Below are 19,343 nucleotides of genomic sequence, written 5' to 3' on the forward strand. Positions count from 1 at the left end.
ATGGGAGAGCGGAGGGGCACAGGGGTCTAGTGTGGAGGCTCCGTGAGCACCGAGGACATGGGAGAGCGGAGGGGCACAGGGGTCTAGTGTGGAGGCTCCGTGAGCACCGAGGAGATGGGAGAGCGGAGGGGCACAGGGGTCTAGTGTGGAGGCTCCGTGAGCACCGAGGACATGGGAGATTCTGCTGCTTAGGGCAGGCAGAGGAGGCTCAATTGGCAGGAGCCGTGCAAGTGGGCTGCCTTTCAGTCCCTCGGCCGCTAGCCCTGCAGGGCAACCATCAGGAGGTCGTCAGGATTGTATTCAAAGTCGGCACTTGCAACTGGAGACCCTGTCTTCATGGCGTAAGGGTCCCCTGTGGATAAGGACACCAAACTCCCTGGCTTCCAGTTCTTTCCTGTCTCCAGCAGGCCTCTGGGTGCCTCCTCTGTCTTTACCAGGACCCCTTCCCACTGCACTGGGGGGAAGGAACAGACACAGCTCACAGCCCAGGAGGCGTGCAGGACTGGTCCAGTCTTGACTGGAGCAGGCTTTGGAGTGGGACTCAAGAGGCTCACTGAAGGCGGTGCCTGGGTCAGCATCCCAGAGATCCCAGGCGTCAGCAGCTGGCCTGCACATAGTTCCCGGGGAGGAATCCAGACCCCTCTGAGCCGATGCCCTCACACCAGCCATCGGAGTAGCGGCGGGTGATGCAGATAATGGTGCCCTCAGAGAAGGAGAGTTCGTCGTCCTTCTGGCGCGTGTATGGGTTCAGTGTCACCACTGCAGGGCGGGAGGAGAGGGGTGCCATGAGATGTGCCTCCTGCCCCGCCACAGGGATGCTTGTGCCCACGTACTGGACTCTAGGGGGCAATGTGGGGAGTGGGGCAGGAGATGCCTTCTCCAGAGCCCCAGGACTCCTCCCCAGCTGAGCTAATATTCAGTATCAGGCCAGCTGCTTCCCTCCTCTGGGGGTGCGGTGGGGTGGAATGAAAGGCTCCACAAGTGTGACACAGGCCATCCCCTCCACTCCAAGAAACTTCAGTGTCTGAGAGCAGGGCCCCAGGATCTGCCCATGTTTTGTAATCTTTCAGCCCCCGTTCACCCTGGTCCTCCCACAATGTCTCTAGCAGGTGCTGGAGGTATTGCTCAGTAGGTGCTCTAGTAGGTGCTCAGTAAATACAGTAACATTGAACAGTGTAGACTTGGCCGAGTGAGCCTTGGGCAAGTCACTTAGTTTAACCTCTCAGGCTCAGCTTCATCTGCTAAATGGGAGTGTGAAGATCCTAGGAGGTTAAGTAAAAGTGAGAAAATGGATGAGAAGCTTTGACTCTGGGGTCTGGTATAAAGCAGGGGCTAAATTATGTTACCCACCCCCCCACATAACATAACATTTGCCATTTAAATCATTTTGAGCATACAGTCCATGGCATTAACTACATTCACGTTGTTGTACAAATATTCTCAGCATCCACTCCAGAACTCATTCATTTTCCCTGTGGGAAATTCTGTATCAGTTTCTCTAAATTTTTGCCAACATTTGTAATTTTTAGCTTTCTTGATTGTAGGCCTTCTAGTGTGTGGAGGGGTGTATGGCGCTGTGGTGTTAACTTGCATTTCATCACGGCTCATGATGATTAACGTCTCTTCATGTGCTTGTTGACCATTTGTATGTCTTATTTGGAGAAGGGTCTTTTCAAGTCCTTTTTCCATTTAAAACATTGGGTTGTTTGCCGAGTCCCGCCAAGCGCTCCTCCTGGCGGTTTTGGTGTCGGTGAGTCCGGCCTGGAGCGGTCTCCGCGCCGCAGGGGCCCACGCGCCGGGGCCTCCGTAGCGGCCTCTCAGGAGAGGAGACGCTCGGCCCGCGGCGCCCGTGTCCAGAGCGCCGAGATCGTGCTGTGCCGCGCGGACGCGGCGCTGCCGGGGCGGGTTTTGTTCGGCATTGGCTGCGGCGGTCTGCGCGCCTCTCCCGGAAGCGGGCGTCCCGGCCAGAGCGCACCTGGCGCGGGGCGTCCTCGGGGCTCCTCGCCGTCGGCGCCGCGCGAGCCGGCGGGGGTCTAAGGAGCCAGCGCGCGGCGGCTGGGAACGACCCGTCCCGTGGGTCCCTGGCACCCCAGCGGCATCCGAGCGCGGAGCGGAGGGCCGCGGACCGCAGGTAAGGGGACAGCGGCTCGGTGGGGTGGGTGGAGGAAGGAACGACGAATTACACCAGAGCTGTTTGGTACAGTCGCGGAGCTACCTAACCTGGCGGCAGCAGGAAGGGCTCGCCTTTGGAGTAAAGGCTTTGAGGACGAGCCCGAGCCTACTCACTCCCGTTTTACAGAACATCTGCAGGTGTAAAGCTCACTCGTGCGCGGTTTTCCTAAGAAGCCAAGTGCCCCTCCCCCGCGATGTCTCTGCAAGCAGAACCTGAGAGGGGCCGGTGCCTTGAGAGACTCACCCTTGGCCCATGGGAAGCCCAAGGGATTTATCCTGCATGGTGATTTCACGTGCTGGGACCCCCCGCCCCCCCGCCCCGCCAACCCCCACTCTGGCCAGCTGGCCCAGCCTTGGTTACTGCACTTCTCCAGCCCCAGCCGGCCCTTGGCCACCTGCTGGGATGGGAAAGGGAAGGGTGTCAGAATTTCACCTTAGAAACTTGCCAGGGGGCGTGGATTTAAACACATAGTGGTCACTCTGGCAGAAGAGAAGGGAGGAGGGCGCCTTGTTACCCTGTCATTGTGGAATCGGTGGCGCTCCCGCTGAGAGGGACCTCTCCAGTGTTTGGTGTATTGGAACTGAATAATTAGAACTTGTACAATTTTCAAATTATGTGGTACTTGAATTTAAAAGCAAAACCCCTAGAAACTCTAAGTGTTTTATAAATTGAGATCTAAAAATTGAAGGTCTGTTTTGCTTCCACTATGACATTATATTAAGAAATGTGCATTTATTGAGAAGAGAGTCAGAAAAGGGAAGCAAACAGAAAACTCAGACGTACCACTGCAGAGGCCATGGGAGTTAAGTTGTAAATGCTGCTGGCTTTCAGTAGCCTGAAGCCATTCTCTTCCTGTAGCTGATGGGATACAAAGCTCTACTGGGTTGTTCTTTGCACGGGATAGTCTTGTTTTGCAGAAATTCAGCTCAGAGCCATCTCTTGATGTATAAGAATTTCCCAGATTAGGTCCCCAGGCAGATCCTGGAGGGCCAGGGGGATTCCTTGCTTCATTATACCCGTCTGTTGGAGTAGAAAACAGCAATGACGTAGTTTTCTTTAAATATGGTTTTTGGTCTATCATCCAGAGCTTAGAGTAGCTATTTCCTTTCTCCCTCAATATGGTTGTGTTCCTGGAATGAATTATAGTCATATGACCTTGTTTTTACAGGCGAGGGTGAGGGTCAGGGTCAGGGGTCGGGGGTCAGGGGTCGGGGCTGGGGTTAGGGGGTAAGGGTTAGGGTTAGAGTTTAGCGTTAGGGTTAGGGTTGGGGGTTAGGGGTTAGGGTTAGGGTTAGGGTTTAGGGTACGGGTTAGGGTATGCTTTAGGGTTAAGGTATTTATTAAACCTCTCCCACTCTCCAGATGTCACTTAGCACGTAAAGGAATATTATTTGGGGTCCAGCCATGGAGAAGACTTCAGACACTAGGATAAGACAAAGAACACACGCATTATAAATAAATCACATTAGGATTTTGTTTTTAACCTGTACATTAAAACACTAGTGCCTAGGAAATTTAATGGAGGCAGAAGCAGTAAAGGGTAGTTTTATGGGAATAGCATCACAGTTTTCTGTGGAATACACAGATTTTGACTGGTTAGAAAGTCAAGGAGGAATGCTTTTGTTCTGAAGATATAAACCCTCTTTTAAATTGAGCTGTTATTGGAAGTTAGAAATTGTTTGTTCCTGTTGTGTTGCTTTGTGTGTTCATGATTATTCTGCTTGCATCTCCCTTGTTAAACCTTTGATTTGGGGAAGAGTGCCATTCCTGGAAATGAGTTTACAGAATTATTCTCAAAAATGGAAGGAAATGGTTCTCACCTAAATATTAAGGAATAATCTCTATAATGGTTTACTAACAGAATTATGATTCAGGGATAATAATTCTATGAAATGTAATTAAAAACAATATATATATTTTTCTTTTAAATTTCTATTTTTTGGTGTGTGGTATGCGGGCCTCTCACTGTTGTGGCCTCTCCCGTTGTGGTCACGGGCCCAGGCACTCCCTGGCATGTGGGATCTTCCCGGACTGGGGCACAAACCCATGTCTCCTGCATTGGCAGGCGGACTCTGAACCACTGGGCCACCAGAGTAGCCCCCATTGTTACTTTTTTAAAGTAAAATTATAATTCAAGTTCTTTGTAAGAAGTGAAATTTAAAAAGATTAAAGGAAAACATAATATTTTACCACTTGCCATCCTTTCCCACTCCCTGAAACGACCAACATAATGTGTAGCTTTCTCATTTTATCCAGGTGTTCCTTACATCAGGAACATCATGTTTCTCACCGTAGAAAAACGGATTTAGATCTCACACATTTTATAGGCTGTATAACAGGCCATAGAAGAGAAGTACCAAGTGTTTCAGACTTACCATTTAGAGGGACACTCAGGTTACTTTTTGTTTTATTTTGTTGTTTTGCTAATTTGTTTATAACCCGGAAAATTAATTTTTTAAACACAAAAAAATAAACTTAAGTTAAGGGTAAGGATTAGTATTTAGGGTACGGGTTAGGGTTACAGTACAGGTTAGGATTAGAGTACAGGTTATGGTAAGTGTTAGGGTAGGGTTTAGGGTATAGGATAGGGTATAGATTAGAGTATGGCTTTGGGTTAGGGTTAGGGTGCGGGTTACGGTACGGGTTAGGGTTAAGGTACAGTATAGGGTATGGATAGGGGTTAGGATTAGGGTACGGGTTAGGGTAAGTGTTAGAGTTAGGGTGAGGGTTAGGGAATGGGTATGGTTTAAGGTACAGGTTAGGTTACGACAAAGGGTAAGGGTTAGGGTACGTGTTAGGGTACGGGTTAGTGTTAGTGTATGGGTAAGGATTAGGGTACGGGTTAGTGTAAGGCATAGGGTAAGCGTTAGGGTTAGGTTTAGGGTTAGGGTTAGGGAAGGGGTACGGTTTAGGGTACAGGTGAGGATACGACAATGGGTAAGGGTTAGGGTATGTGTTAGTGTACGGGTTAATGTTAGTGTATGGGTTAGGATTAGGGTATGGGTTAGATTAAGGCTTCGGGTAAGTGTTAGGGTTAGGTTTAGTAAACGGGTACAGTTTAGGGTACGAATAAGGTTTAGGGTTAGCGTATGTGTTAGGGCACATGCTAGTGTTATTTTACGGGTTAGCATTAGGGTATGGGTTAGGGTAAGGCTTCGGGGAAGGGTTAGAGTTAGAGTTAGGTAACAGGTACGGTTTCGGGTACAGGTCAGGTACGACAACAGTTTAGGAATAGGGTATGTGTTAGGGTATGGGTTACTGTTACTGTACGGGTTAGTATTAGGGTACGTGTTAGGGTAAGGCTTTGGGAAAGTGTTAGGGATAAGTTTAGGGTTAGGGTTAGTGAACGGGTATGGTTTCGGGTACAGGTTAGGTTACAACAACGCGTTAGGGTTAGCGTACGTGTTAGGGTACGGGATAGTGATAGTGTATGGGATAGGATTAAGGTACGGGTTAGGGTAAGGCTTCGGGTAAGGGTTAGGGTTAGGGTTAGGGTTAGGGGAGGGGGACGGGGAAGGTTTAGGGTACAGGTTAGGGTACGACAACGGTTAGGGTTAGGGTTAGGGCTAGGGTTAGGGAACGGGGACGGTTTAGGGTACAGGTTAGGGTATGACAACGGTTTAGAGTGAGCGTACGTGTTAGGGTATGGGTTAGTGTTAGCGTACGGGTTAGGATTAGGGGACGGGTTAGGGTAAGGTTTCGGGTAAGGGTTAGGGTTAGGGTTGCGTTTAGGGTTAGGGGACAGGGAAAGTTTAGGGTACAGGTTAGGGTACGACAACGGTTTGGAGTGAGCGTACGTGTGAGGGCACGGCTTAGTGTTAGCGTACGGGTTAGGATTAGGGAAAGGGTTAGGGTAAGGCTTCGGGTAAGGATTAGGGTTAGGGTTAGGGGACGGGGACGGTTTAGGGTTCAGGTTAGGGTACGACAACGGTTGAGGGTGAGCGTACGTGTGAGGGCACGGATTAGTGTTAGTGTACGGGTTAGGATTAGGGACGGGTTAGGGTAAGGCTTTGGGTAAGGGTTAGGGTTAGGTTAGGGGACGGAGACAGTTTAGGGTCCAGGTGAGGGTACGACAACGGTTTAGGGTGAGCGTACGTGTGAGGGCACGGATTAGTGTTAGCATACGGGTTAGCATTAGGGGACAGGTGAGGGTAAGGTTTCGGGGAGGGGTTAGGGTTAGGGTTCGGGCTAGGGTGAGGGTTAGGGGACGGGGACGGTTTAGGGTCCAGGGGAGGGTACGACAACGGTTAAGGGTGAGCGTACGTGTGAGGGCACGGGTTAGTGTTAGCGTACGGGTTAGGATTAGGGGACGGGTGAGGGTAAGGCTTCGGGGAAGGGTTAGGGTTAGGGTTCGGATAGGGTTAGGGTTAGGGGACGGGGAAGATTTAGGGTCCAGACGAGCGTACGACAAAGGTTTAGGGTGAGCATACGTGTGAGGGCATGGGTTAGTGTTAGAGTACGGGTTAGGATTAGGGACCGGGTGAGGGTACGATAATGTTTCAGGGTGAGCGTACCTGTGAGGGCATGGGTTAGTGTTAGGGTACGGGTTAGGATTAGGGGACAGGTGAGGGTAAGGCTTCGGGGAAGGGTTAGGGTTAGGGTCAGGCTAGGGTTAGGGTTAGGGTTAGGGTTAGGGTTAGGGTTAGGGTTAGTTTTAGGGTTAGGGGACGGTTTAGGGCCCAGTTGAGGGTACGACAACGGTTTAGGGTGAGCGTACGTGTGAGGGCACGGGTTAGTGTTAGCGTACGGGTTAGATTTAGGGGACGGGCGAGTGTAAGGCTTCAGGGAAGGGTTAGGGTTAGGGTTCGGGCTAGGGTTAGGGTTAGGGGACGGGGACGGTTTAGGGCCCAGGTGAGGGTACGACAACGGTTTAGGGTGAACGTACGTGTGAAGGCACGGGTTAGTGTTAGCGTACGGGTTAGGATTAGGGGACGGGTGAGGGTAAGGCTTCAGGGAAGGGTTAGGGTTAGGGTTCGGGCTAGGGTTAGGGTTAGGGGACGGGGAGGGTTTAGGGCCCAGGTGAGGATACGACAACGGTTTAGGGTGAGCGTACGGGTGAGGGCACGGGTTAGTGTTAGCGTACGGTTTAGGATTAGGGGACGGGAGAGGGTAAGGCTTCGGGGAAGTGTTAGGGCTAGGGTTCGGGCTAGGGTTAGGGTTAGGGGATGGGGACGGTTTAGGGTCCAGGTGAGGGTACGACAATGGTTTAGGTTGAGCGTACGTGTGAGGGAACGGGTTAGTGTTAGCGTATGGTTAGGTTTAGGGGACAATTGAGGGTAAGGCTTCGGGGAAGGGTTAGTGTTAGGGTTCGGGCTAGGGTTAGGGTTAGGGGACGGGGACGGTTTAGGGTCCAGGTGAGGGTACGACAACGGTTTAGGGTGAGCGTACATGTGAGGGCACGGGTTAGTGTTAGCGTACGGGTTAGGATTAGGGAACGGGTGAGGTTAATGCTTCGGGGTAGGGTTAGGGTTAGGGTTTGGGCTAGGGTTAGGGTTAGGGGACGGGGACGGTTTAGGGACCAGGTGAGAGTACGACAACGGTTTAGGATGACCGTACGTATGAGGGCACTGGTTAGTGTTAGCGTACGGGTTAGGATTAGGGGACGGGTGAGGGTAAGGCTTCAGGGAAGGGTTAGGGTTAGGGTTCGGGCTAGGGTTAGGGTTAGGGGACGGGGACGTTTTACGGTCCAGGTGAGGTTACGACAACGTTTTAGGGTGAGCATACATGTGAGGGGACGGTTTAGTGTTAGCATACGGGTTAGGATTAGGGGACGGGTGAGTGTAAGGCTTCGGAGAATGGTTAGTGTTAGGATTCAGGCTAGGGTTAGGGTTAGGGGACGGGGACGGTTTAGGGTCCAGGTGAGGGTACGACAACGGTTTAGGGTGAGGGTACGTGTGAGGGCAAGGGTTAGTGTTAGGGTACAGGTTAGGATTAGGGGACAGGTGAGGGTAAGGCTTCCGGGAAGTGTTAGGGTTAGGGTTCGGGCTAGGATTAGGGTTAGGGGACGGGGACGGTTTAGGGTCCAGGTGAGGGTACGACAACGGTTTAGGGTGAGTGTACTAGTGAGGGCACGGGTTAGTGTCAACGTACGGGTTAGGATGAGGGGACGGGTGAGGGTAAGGCTTCGGGGAAGGTTTAGGGTTAGGGTTCGGGCTAGGGTTAGGGTTAAGGGACGGGGACGGTTTAGGGTCCAGGTGAGGGTACGACAACGGGTTGGGGGAGCGTACGTGTGAGGGCAAGTGTTAGTGTTAGTGTACAGGTTAGGATTAGGGGACGGGTGAGGGTAAGGCTTCGGGGAAGGGTTACGGTTAGGGTTCGGTCTAGGGTTAGGGTTAGGGGACAGGGACGGTTTAGGGTCCAGGTGAGGGTACGACAACAGTTTAGGGTGAGCGTACGTATGAGGTCACGGGTTAGTGTTAGCGTACGGGTTAGGATTAGGGGTCCGGTGAGGGTAATGGTACAGGGAAGGGTTAGGGTTAGGTTTTGGTCTAAGTTTAGGGTTAGCGGACGGGGACTGTTTAGGGTCCAGGTCAGCGTACGACTACGGTTTAGGGTGAGCGTACGTGTGAGGGCACGGGTTAGTGTTAGCATACAGGTTAGGATTAGGGGACGGGTGAGGGTAAGGCTTCGGGAAGGGGTTAGGGTTAGGGTTCGGGCTAGGGTTAGGGTTAGGGGAACGGGACGGTTTAGGGTCCAGGTGAGTGTACGACAACGGTTTAGGGTGAGCGTACGTGTGAGGGCACGGGGTACTGTTAGCATACGGAGTAGGATTAGTGGATGGCTGAGGGTAAGGCTTCGGGTAAGGTTTAGGGTTAGGGTTCGGGCTAGTGTTAGGGTTAGGGGACGGGGACGGTTTAGGGTCCAGGTGAGGTTACGACAACTGTTTAGGGTGAACGTACGTGTGAGGGCAAGGGTTAGTGTTAGGGTACGGGTTAGGATTAGGTTACGGGTGAGTGTAAGGCTTCAGTGAAGGGTTAGGTTTAGGGTTCGGGCTAGGGTTAGGGTTAGGGGACGGGGACGGTTTAGGGTCCAGGTGAGGTTACGACAACTGTTTAGGGTGAACGTACGTGTGAGGGCGCGGGTTAGTGTGAGCGTACGGGTTAGGATTGGGGACGGGTGAGGTTAAGGCTTCGGGTAATGGTTAGGGTTAGGGTTCGGGCTAGGGTTAGGGTTAGGGGACGGGGCCAGTTTAGGGTTCAGGTGAGGGTACGACAACGGTTTCGGGGGAGCGTACGTGTGAGGGCGCGGGTTAGTGTGAGTGTACGGGTTAGGATTAGGGTACGGGTGAGGGTAAGGGTTCGGGGAAGGGTTAGGGTTAGGGTTCGGGCTAGGGTTAGGGTTAGGGGACGAGGACGGTTTAGGGTCCAGGTGAGGGTACGACAACGGTTTAGGAGCAGCGTACGTGTAACGGCGAGGGATAGTGTGAGCGTATGGGTTAGGATTAGGGGACGGGAGAGCGTAAGGCTTTGGGGAAGGGTTAGTGTTAGGGTTCGTGTAGGTTTAGGGTTAGGGGATGGGGACGGTTTAAATACCAGGTGAGGGTACGACAACGGTTTAGGGGGAGCGTACGTGTGAGGGCGCGGGTTAGTGTGAGCCTACGGGTTAGGATTAGGGGACGGGTGAGGGTAAGGCTTCGGGGAAGGGTTAGGATTAGGGTTCGGGCTAGGGTTAGGTTTAGGGGACGGGGACGGTTAAGGGTCTAGGTGAGGGTACGACAGCGGTTTAGGGGGAGCGAACGTGTGAGGGCGTGGGTTAGTGTGAACGTACGGGTTAGGATTAGGGGACGTGTGAGTGTAAGGCTTCAAGGAGGGTTTAGGGTTAGGGTTCGGGATAGGGTTAGGGTAAGTGGACGGGGTCGGTTTAGGGTCCAGGTGAGTTCACGACAATGGTTTAGCGGGAGCGTACGTGTGAGGGCATGGGTTAGTGTGAGCGTACGGGTTAGGATTGTGGACGGGTGAGGGTAAGGTTTCGGGTAAGGTTTAGGGTTAGGGTTCGGGCTAGGGTTAGGTTTAGGGGACGGGGGCGGGTTAGGCTCCAGGTGAGGATATGACAACCGTTTAGAGGGAGCGTACGTGTGAGGGCGTGGGTTACTGTGAGCGTACGGGTTAGGATTAGGGGACGGGTGAGGGTAAGGCTTCGGGGAAGGGTTAGGGTTAGGGTTCGGGCTAGGGTTAGGGTTAGGGGACAAAGACGGTTTAGGGTCCAGGTGAGGGTACGACAACGGTTAGGGGGAGCGTACGTGTGAGGGCGCGGGTTAGTGTGAGCGTACGGGTTAGGATTAGGGGACGGATGAGGGTAAGGCTTCGGGGAAGGGTTAGGGTTAGGGTTCGGTCTAGGGTTAGGGTTAGGGGACAAAGACCGTTTAGGGTCCAGGTGAGGGTACAACAATGGTTTAGGGGGAGCATACGTCTGAGGGCGCGGGTTAGTGTGAGCGTACGGGTTAGGATTAGGGGACGGGTGAGGGTAAGGCTTCGGGGAAGGCTTAGGGTTAGGGTTCGGGCTAGGGTTAGGGTAAGGGCACGGGGACGGTTTAGGGTCCAGGTGAGGGTACAACAAAGGTTTAGGGGAGCGTACGAGTGAGGACGCGGGTTAGTGTGAGCGTACGTGTTAGGATTCGGATACGGTGACGGTAAGGCTTCGGGGAAGGTGTAGGGTTAGGGTTCGGGCTAGGGTTAGGTTTAGGGGACGGGGACGGTTAAGGGTCCAGGTGAGGGTACGACAATGGTTTAGGGGGAGCCTACGTGTGAGGGTGCGAGATAGTGTGAGCGAACGTCTTAGGATTATGGGACAGGTGAGGGTAAGGTTTCGGGGAGGGGTTAGGGTTAGGGTTCGGTCTAGGGTTAGGGTTAGGGGACGGGGACGGTTTAGGGTCCAGGTGGGGATACGACAACGGTTTAGGGGGAGCGTACGTGTGAGGGCGCGGGTTAGTGTGAGCATACGGGTTAGGATTAGTGGACGGGTGCGGGTAAGGCTTCGGGGAAGGGTTAGGGTTAGGGTTCGGGCTAGGGTTAGGGTAGGGGATAGGGACGGTTTAAGGTCTAGGTGAGGGTACGACAACGGTTTAGGGGGAGCGTACGTGTGAGCGCGTGGGTTAGTGTGAGCGTACGGGTTAGGATTAGGGGATGGTTGAGGGTAAGGCTTCGGGGAAGGGTTAGGGTTAGGGTTCGGGCTAGGGTTATTGTTAGGGGACGGGGACGGTTTAGGGTCCAGGTGAGGGTACGACAACGGTTTAGAGGGAGCGTACGTGTGAGGGCGCGGGTTAGTGTGAGCGTACGGGTTAGGATTAGGGGACGGGTGAGGGTAAGGCTTCGGGGAAAGGTTAGGGTTAGGGTTCGGGCTAGGGTTAGGTTTAGGGTACGGGGACTGTTTAGGCTCCAGGTGAGGGTACGACAACGGTTTAGAGGGAGCGTACGTGTGAGGGCGCGGGTTAGTGTGAGCGTACGGGTTAGGATTAGGGGACGTGTGAGGGTAAGGCTTCGTGGAAGGGTTAGGGTTAGGGTTCGGGCTAGGGTTAGGGTTGGGGACAAAGACGGTTTAGGGTCCAGGTGAGGGTACGACAACGGTTTAGGGTGAGGGTACGGGTGAGGGCACGGGTTAGTGTTAGCGTTCGGCTTAGGATTAAGGGACGGGTGAGTGTAAGGCTTCGGAGAAGGGTTAGGGTTAGGGTTCCGGCTAGGGTTAGGGTTAGGGGACGGGGACGGTATAGGGCCCAGGTGAGGGTACGACAACGGTTAGGGGGAGCGTACGTGTGAGGGCGCGGGTTAGTGTGAGCGTACGGGTTAGGATTAGGGGACGGGTGACGGTAAGGCTTTGGGGAAGTGTTAGGGTTAGGGTTTGGGCTAGGGTTAGGTTTAGGGGACGGGGACGGTTTAGGCTCCAGGTGAGGGTACGACAACGGTTTAGAGGGAGCGTACGTGTGAGGGCGAGGGTTATTGTGAGAGTACGGGTTAGGATTAGGGGACGGGTGAGTGTAAGGCTTCGGGGAAGGGTTAGGGTTAGGGTTCGGGCGAGGGTTAGGGTTACGGGACAAAGACGGTTTATGGTCCAGGTGAGGGTCCGACAACGGTTTAGGGGGAGCGTACGTGTGAGGGCGCGGTTTAGTGTGAGCGTACGGGTTAGGATTAGGGGACGGGTGAGGGTAAGGCTTCGGGGAAGGTTTAGGGTTAGGGTTCGGGCTAGGGTTAGGGTTACGGGATGGGGACGGTTTAGGGTCTAGATGACGGTATGACAAGGGTTCAGAGGGAGCGTACGTGTGAGGGCACAGGTTAGTGTGAACGTACGGGTTAGGATTAGGGGAAGGGTGAGGGTAAGGCTTTGGGGAAGGGTTAGGGTTAGGGTTCGGGCTAGGGTTACGGTTAGGGGATGGGGACGGTTTAAGGTCTAGGTGAGGGTACGACAACGGTTTAGGGGGAGCGTACGTGTGAGGGCGCGGGTTAGTGTGAGGGTACGGGTTAGGATTAGGGGACGGTTGAGGGTAAGGCTTCAGGGAGGGGTTAGGGTTAGGGTTCGGGCTAGGGTTAGGGTTAGGGGACGGGGACGGTTTAGGGTCCAGGTGTGGGTACGACAACGGTTTAGGGGGAGCGTACGTGTGAGGGCGCGGGTTAGTGTGAGCGTACGGGTTAGGATTAGGGGACGGATGAGGGTAAGGCTTCGGGGAAGGGTTAGGGTTAGGGTTCGGGCTAGGGTTAGTGTTAGGGGACAAAGAGGGTTTAGGGTCCAGGTGAGGGCATGAATACGGTTTAGGGGGAGTGTACGTGTGAGGGCGCGGGTTACTGTGAGTGTACGGTTTAGGATTAGGGGACGGGTGAGTGTAAGGCTTCGGGGAACGGTTACGGTCAGGGTTCGGGCTAGGGTTAGGTTTAGGGGACGGGGACGGTTTAGGGTCCAGGTGAGGGTACGACAACAGTTTAGGGGGAGCGTACGTGTGAGGGCACGGGTTAGTGTGAGCGTACGGGTTAGGATTATGGGACAGGTGAGTGTAAGGCTTCGGGGAGGGGCTAGGGTTAGGGTTCAGGCTAGGGATAGGGTTAGGGGATGGGGACGGTTTAGGGTCCAGGTGAGGGTACGACAACGGTTAGGGGGAGCGTACGTGTGAGGGCGCGGGTTAGTGTGAGCGTACGGGTTAGGATTAGGGGACGGATGAGGGTAAGGCTTCGGGGAAGGGTTAGGGTTAGGGTTCAGTCTAGGGTTAGGGTTAGGGGACAAAGACCGTTTAGGGTCCAGGTGAGGGTACAACAATGGTTTAGGGGGAGCGTACGTCTGAGGGCGTGGGTTAGTGTGAGCGTACGGGTTAGGATTAGGGGACGGGTGAGGGTAAGGCTTCGGGGAAGGCTTAGGGTTAGGGTTCGGGTAAGGGCACGGGGACGGTTTAGGGTCCAGGTGAGGGTACAACAAAGGTTTAGGGGAGCGTACGAGTGAGGACGCGGGTTAGTGTGAGCGTACGTGTTAGGGTTCGGATACGGTGAGGGTAAGGCTTCGGGGAAGGTGTAGGGTTAGGGTTCGGGCTAGGGTTAGGGTTAGGGGAACGGGACGGTTTAGGGTCCAGGTGAGTGTACGACAACGGTTTAGGGTGAGCGTACGTGTGAGGGCACGGGGTACTGTTAGCGTACGGAGTAGGATTAGTGGATGGCTGAGGGTAAGGCTTCGGGTAAGGTTTAGGGTTAGGGTTCAGGCTAGTGTTAGGGTTAGGGGACGGGGACGGTTTAGGGTCCAGGTGAGGTTACGACAACTGTTTAGGGTGAATGTACGTGTGAGGGCAAGGGTTAGTGTTAGGGTACGGGTTAGGATTAGGTTACGGGTGAGTGTAAGGCTTCAGTGAAGGGTTAGGTTTAGGGTTCGGGCTAGGGTTAGGGTTAGAGGACGGGGACGGTTTAGGGTCCAGGTGATGTCACGACAATGGTTTAGGGGGAGCGTACGTGTGAGGGCGCGGGTTAGTGTGAGCGTACGGGTTAGGATTGGGGACGGGTGAGGTTAAGGCTTCGGGTAATGGTTAGGGTTAGGGTTCGGGCTAGGGTTAGGGTTAGGGGACGGGGCCAGTTTAGGGTTCAGGTGAGGGTACGACAACGGTTTCGGGGGAGCGTACGTGTGAGGGCGCGGGTTAGTGTGAGTGTACGGGTTAGGATTAGGGTACGGGTGAGGGTAAGGGTTCGGGGAAGGGTTAGGGTTAGGGTTCGGGCTAGGGTTAGGGTTAGGGGACGAGGACGGTTTAGGGTCCAGGTGAGGGTACGACAACGGTTTAGGGGCAGCGTACGTGTGACGGCGAGGGATAGTGTGAGCGTACGGGTTAGGATTGGGGACGGGTGAGGTTAAGGCTTCGGTAATGGTTAGGGTTAGGGTTCGGGCTAGGGTTAGGTTTAGGGGACGGGGACGGTTTAGGGTCCAGGTGAGGGTACGACAACAGTTTAGGGGGAGCGTACGTGTGAGGGCACGGGTTAGTGTGAGCGTACGGGTTAGGATTATGGGACAGGTGAGGGTAAGGCTTCGGGGAGGGGCTAGGGTTAGGGTTCGGGCTAGGGATAGGGTTAGGGGATGGGGACGGTTTAGGGTCTAGGTGAGCGTACGACATCGGTTTAGGGGGAGCGTACGTGTGAGGGTGCGGGTTAGTGTGAGCGTACGGGTTAGGATTGGGGACGGGTGAGGGTAAGGCTTCGGGGAAGGATTAGGGTTAGGGTTCGGGCTAGGGTTAGGGTTAGGGGACGGGGCCAGTTTAGGGTTCAGGTGAGGGTACGACAACGGTTTAGGGGGAGTGTACGTGTGAGGGCGCGGGTTAGTGTGAGTGTACGGGTTAGGCTAGGGGACGGGTGAGGGTAAGGGTTCGGGGAAGGGTTAGGGTTAGGGTTCGGGCTAGGGTTAGGGTTAGGGGACGAGGACGGTTTAGGGTCCAGGTGAGGGTACGACAACGGTTTAGGGGCAGCGTACGTGTGACGGCGTGGGTTAGTGTGAGCGTACGGGTTAAGATTTGGTGACGGGTGAGGGTAAGGCTTCGGGGAAGGATTAGAGTTAGGGTTCGGGCTAGGGTTAGGGTTAGGTTACGGGGACGGTTTAGGGTCCAGGTGAGGGTACGACAACGGTTTAGGGGGAGTGTACGTGTGAGGGCGCGGGTTAGTGTGAGCGTACGGGTTAGGATTAGGGGACGGATGAGGGTAAGGCTTCGGGGAAGGGTTAGGGTTAGGGTTCAGTCTAGGGTTAGGGTTAGGGGACAAAGACCGTTTAGGGTCCAGGTGAGGGTACAACAATGGTTTAGGGGGAGCGTACGTCTGAGGGCGTGGGTTAGTGTGAGCGTACGGGTTAGGATTAGGGGACGGGTGAGGGTAAGGCTTCGGGGAAGGCTTAGGGTTAGGGTTCGGGTAAGGGCACGGGGACGGTTTAGGGTCCAGGTGAGGGTACAACAAAGGTTTAGGGGAGCGTACGAGTGAGGACGCGGGTTAGTGTGAGCGTACGTGTTAGGGTTCGGATACGGTGAGGGTAAGGCTTCGGGGAAGGTGTAGGGTTAGGGTTCGGGCTAGGGTTAGGGTTAGGGGAACGGGACGGTTTAGGGTCCAGGTGAGTGTACGACAACGGTTTAGGGTGAGCGTACGTGTGAGGGCACGGGGTACTGTTAGCGTACGGAGTAGGATTAGTGGATGGCTGAGGGTAAGGCTTCGGGTAAGGTTTAGGGTTAGGGTTCAGGCTAGTGTTAGGGTTAGGGGACGGGGACGGTTTAGGGTCCAGGTGAGGTTACGACAACTGTTTAGGGTGAATGTACGTGTGAGGGCAAGGGTTAGTGTTAGGGTACGGGTTAGGATTAGGTTACGGGTGAGTGTAAGGCTTCAGTGAAGGGTTAGGTTTAGGGTTCGGGCTAGGGTTAGGGTTAGAGGACGGGGACGGTTTAGGGTCCAGGTGATGTCACGACAATGGTTTAGGGGGAGCGTACGTGTGAGGGCGCGGGTTAGTGTGAGCGTACGGGTTAGGATTGGGGACGGGTGAGGTTAAGGCTTCGGGTAATGGTTAGGGTTAGGGTTCGGGCTAGGGTTAGGGTTAGGGGACGGGGCCAGTTTAGGGTTCAGGTGAGGGTACGACAACGGTTTCGGGGGAGCGTACGTGTGAGGGCGCGGGTTAGTGTGAGTGTACGGGTTAGGATTAGGGTACGGGTGAGGGTAAGGGTTCGGGGAAGGGTTAGGGTTAGGGTTCGGGCTAGGGTTAGGGTTAGGGGACGAGGACGGTTTAGGGTCCAGGTGAGGGTACGACAACGGTTTAGGGGCAGCGTACGTGTGACGGCGAGGGATAGTGTGAGCGTACGGGTTAGGATTGGGGACGGGTGAGGTTAAGGCTTCGGTAATGGTTAGGGTTAGGGTTCGGGCTAGGGTTAGGTTTAGGGGACGGGGACGGTTTAGGGTCCAGGTGAGGGTACGACAACAGTTTAGGGGGAGCGTACGTGTGAGGGCACGGGTTAGTGTGAGCGTACGGGTTAGGATTATGGGACAGGTGAGGGTAAGGCTTCGGGGAGGGGCTAGGGTTAGGGTTCGGGCTAGGGATAGGGTTAGGGGATGGGGACGGTTTAGGGTCTAGGTGAGCGTACGACATCGGTTTAGGGGGAGCGTACGTGTGAGGGTGCGGGTTAGTGTGAGCGTACGGGTTAGGATTGGGGACGGGTGAGGGTAAGGCTTCGGGGAAGGATTAGGGTTAGGGTTCGGGCTAGGGTTAGGGTTAGGGGACGGGGCCAGTTTAGGGTTCAGGTGAGGGTACGACAACGGTTTAGGGGGAGTGTACGTGTGAGGGCGCGGGTTAGTGTGAGTGTACGGGTTAGGCTAGGGGACGGGTGAGGGTAAGGGTTCGGGGAAGGGTTAGGGTTAGGGTTCGGGCTAGGGTTAGGGTTAGGGGACGAGGACGGTTTAGGGTCCAGGTGAGGGTACGACAACGGTTTAGGGGCAGCGTACGTGTGACGGCGTGGGTTAGTGTGAGCGTACGGGTTAAGATTTGGTGACGGGTGAGGGTAAGGCTTCGGGGAAGGATTAGAGTTAGGGTTCGGGCTAGGGTTAGGGTTAGGTTACGGGGACGGTTTAGGGTCCAGGTGAGGGTACGACAACGGTTTAGGGGGAGTGTACGTGTGAGGGCGCGGGTTAGTGTGAGCGTACGGGTTAGGATTAGGGGACGGGTGAGTGTAAGGCTTCGGGGAAGGGTTAGGGTTAGGGTTCGGGCTAGGGTTAGAGTTACGGGACGGGGACGGTTTAGGGTCCAGCTGAGGGTATGACAACGGTTTAGGGGGAGTGTACGTGTGAGGGCGCGGTTTAGTGTGAGCGTACGGGTTAGGATTAGGGGACAGGTGAGGGTAAGGCTTCGGGGAAGGTTTAGGGTTAGGGTTCGGGTAGGTTCAGGGTTAGGGGATGGGGACGGTTTAAATACCAGGTGAGGGTACGACAACGGTTTAGGGGGAGCGTACGTGTGAGGGCGCGGGTTAGTGTGAGCCTACGGGTTAGGATTAGGGGACGGGTGAGGGTAAGGCTTCGGGGAAGGGTTAGGATTAGGGTTCGGGCTAGGGTTAGGTTTAGGGGATGGGGACGGTTAAGGGTCCAGGTGAGGGTACGACAGCGGTTTAGGGGAAGCGAACGTGTGAGGGCGCGGGTTAGTGTGAACGTACGGGTTAGGATTAGGGGAGGTGTGAGTGTAAGGCTTAGAGGAGGGTTTAGGGTTAGGGTTTGGGATAGGGCTAGGGTAAGTGGACGGGGTCGGTTTAGGGTCCAGGTGAGTTCACGACAATGGTTTAGCGGGAGCGTACGTGTGAGGGCGTGGGTTAGTGTGAGCGTACGGGTTAGGATTGTGGACGGGTGAGGGTAAGGCTTCGGGTAAGGTTTAAGGTTAGGGTTCGGGCTAGGGTTAGGTTTAGGGGACGGGGGCGGGTTAGGCTCCAGGTGAGGATATGACAACGGTTTAGAGGGAGCGTACGTGTGAGGGCGTGGGTTACTGTGAGCGTACGGGTTAGGATTAGGGGACGGGTGAGGGTAAGGCTTCGGGGAAGGGTTAGGGTTAGGGTTCGGGCTAGGGTTAGGGTTAGGGGACAAAGACGGTTTAGGATCCAGGTGAGGGTACGATAACGGTTAGGGGGAGCGTACGTGTGAGGGCGCGGGTTAGTGTGAGCGTAAGGGTTAGGATTAGGGGACGGATGAGGGTAAGGCTTCGGGGAAGGGTTAGGGTTAGGGTTCGGTCTAGGGTTAGGGTTAGGGGACAAAGACCGTTTAGGGTCCAGGTGAGGGTACAACAACGGTTTAGGGGGAGCGTACGTCTGAGGGCGCGGGTTAGTGTGAGCGTACGGGTTAGGATTAGGGGACGGGTGAGGGTAAGGCTTCGGGGAAGGCTTAGGGTTAGGGTTCGGGCTAGGGTTAGGGTAAGGGCACGGGGACGGTTTAGGGTCCAGGTGAGGGTACAACAAAGGTTTAGGGGAGCGTACGAGTGAGGACGCGGGTTAGTGTGAGCGTACGTGTTAGGATTCGGATACGGTGAGGGTAAGGCTTCGGGGAAGGTGTAGGGTTAGGGTTCGGGCTAGGGTTAGGTTTAGGGGACGGGGACGGTTAAGGGTCCAGGTGAGGGTACGACAATGGTTTAGGGGGAGCCTACGTGTGAGGGTGCGAGATAGTGTGAGCGAACGTCTTAGGATTATGGGACAGGTGAGGGTAAGGTTTCGGGGAGGGGTTAGGGTTAGGGTTCGGTCTAGGGTTAGGGTTACGGGACGGGGACGGTTTAGGGTCCAGGTGGGGATACGACAACGGTTTAGGGGGAGCGTACGTGTGAGGGCGCGGGTTAGTGTGAGCATACGGGTTAGGATTAGTGGACGGGTGCGGGTAAGGCTTCGGGGAAGGGTTAGGGTTAGGGTTCGGGCTAGGGTTAGGGTAGGGGATAGGGACGGTTTAAGGTCTAGGTGAGGGTACGACAACGGTTTAGGGGGAGCGTACGTGTGAGCGCGTGGGTTAGTGTGAGCGTACGGGTTAGGATTAGGGGACGGGTGAGGGTAAGGCTTCGGGGAAGTGTTAGGGTTAGGGTTTGGGCTAGGGTTAGGTTTAGGGGACGGGGACGGTTTAGGCTCCAGGTGAGGGTACGACAACGGTTTAGAGGGAGCGTACGTGTGAGGGCGAGGGTTATTGTGAGAGTACGGGTTAGGATTAGGGGACGGGTGAGTGTAAGGTTTCGGGGAAGGGTT

The sequence above is a fragment of the Lagenorhynchus albirostris genome, chromosome X (assembly GCF_949774975.1).
Source record: "Lagenorhynchus albirostris chromosome X, mLagAlb1.1, whole genome shotgun sequence".
In the NCBI taxonomy this organism is placed as follows: domain Eukaryota; kingdom Metazoa; phylum Chordata; class Mammalia; order Artiodactyla; family Delphinidae; genus Lagenorhynchus; species Lagenorhynchus albirostris.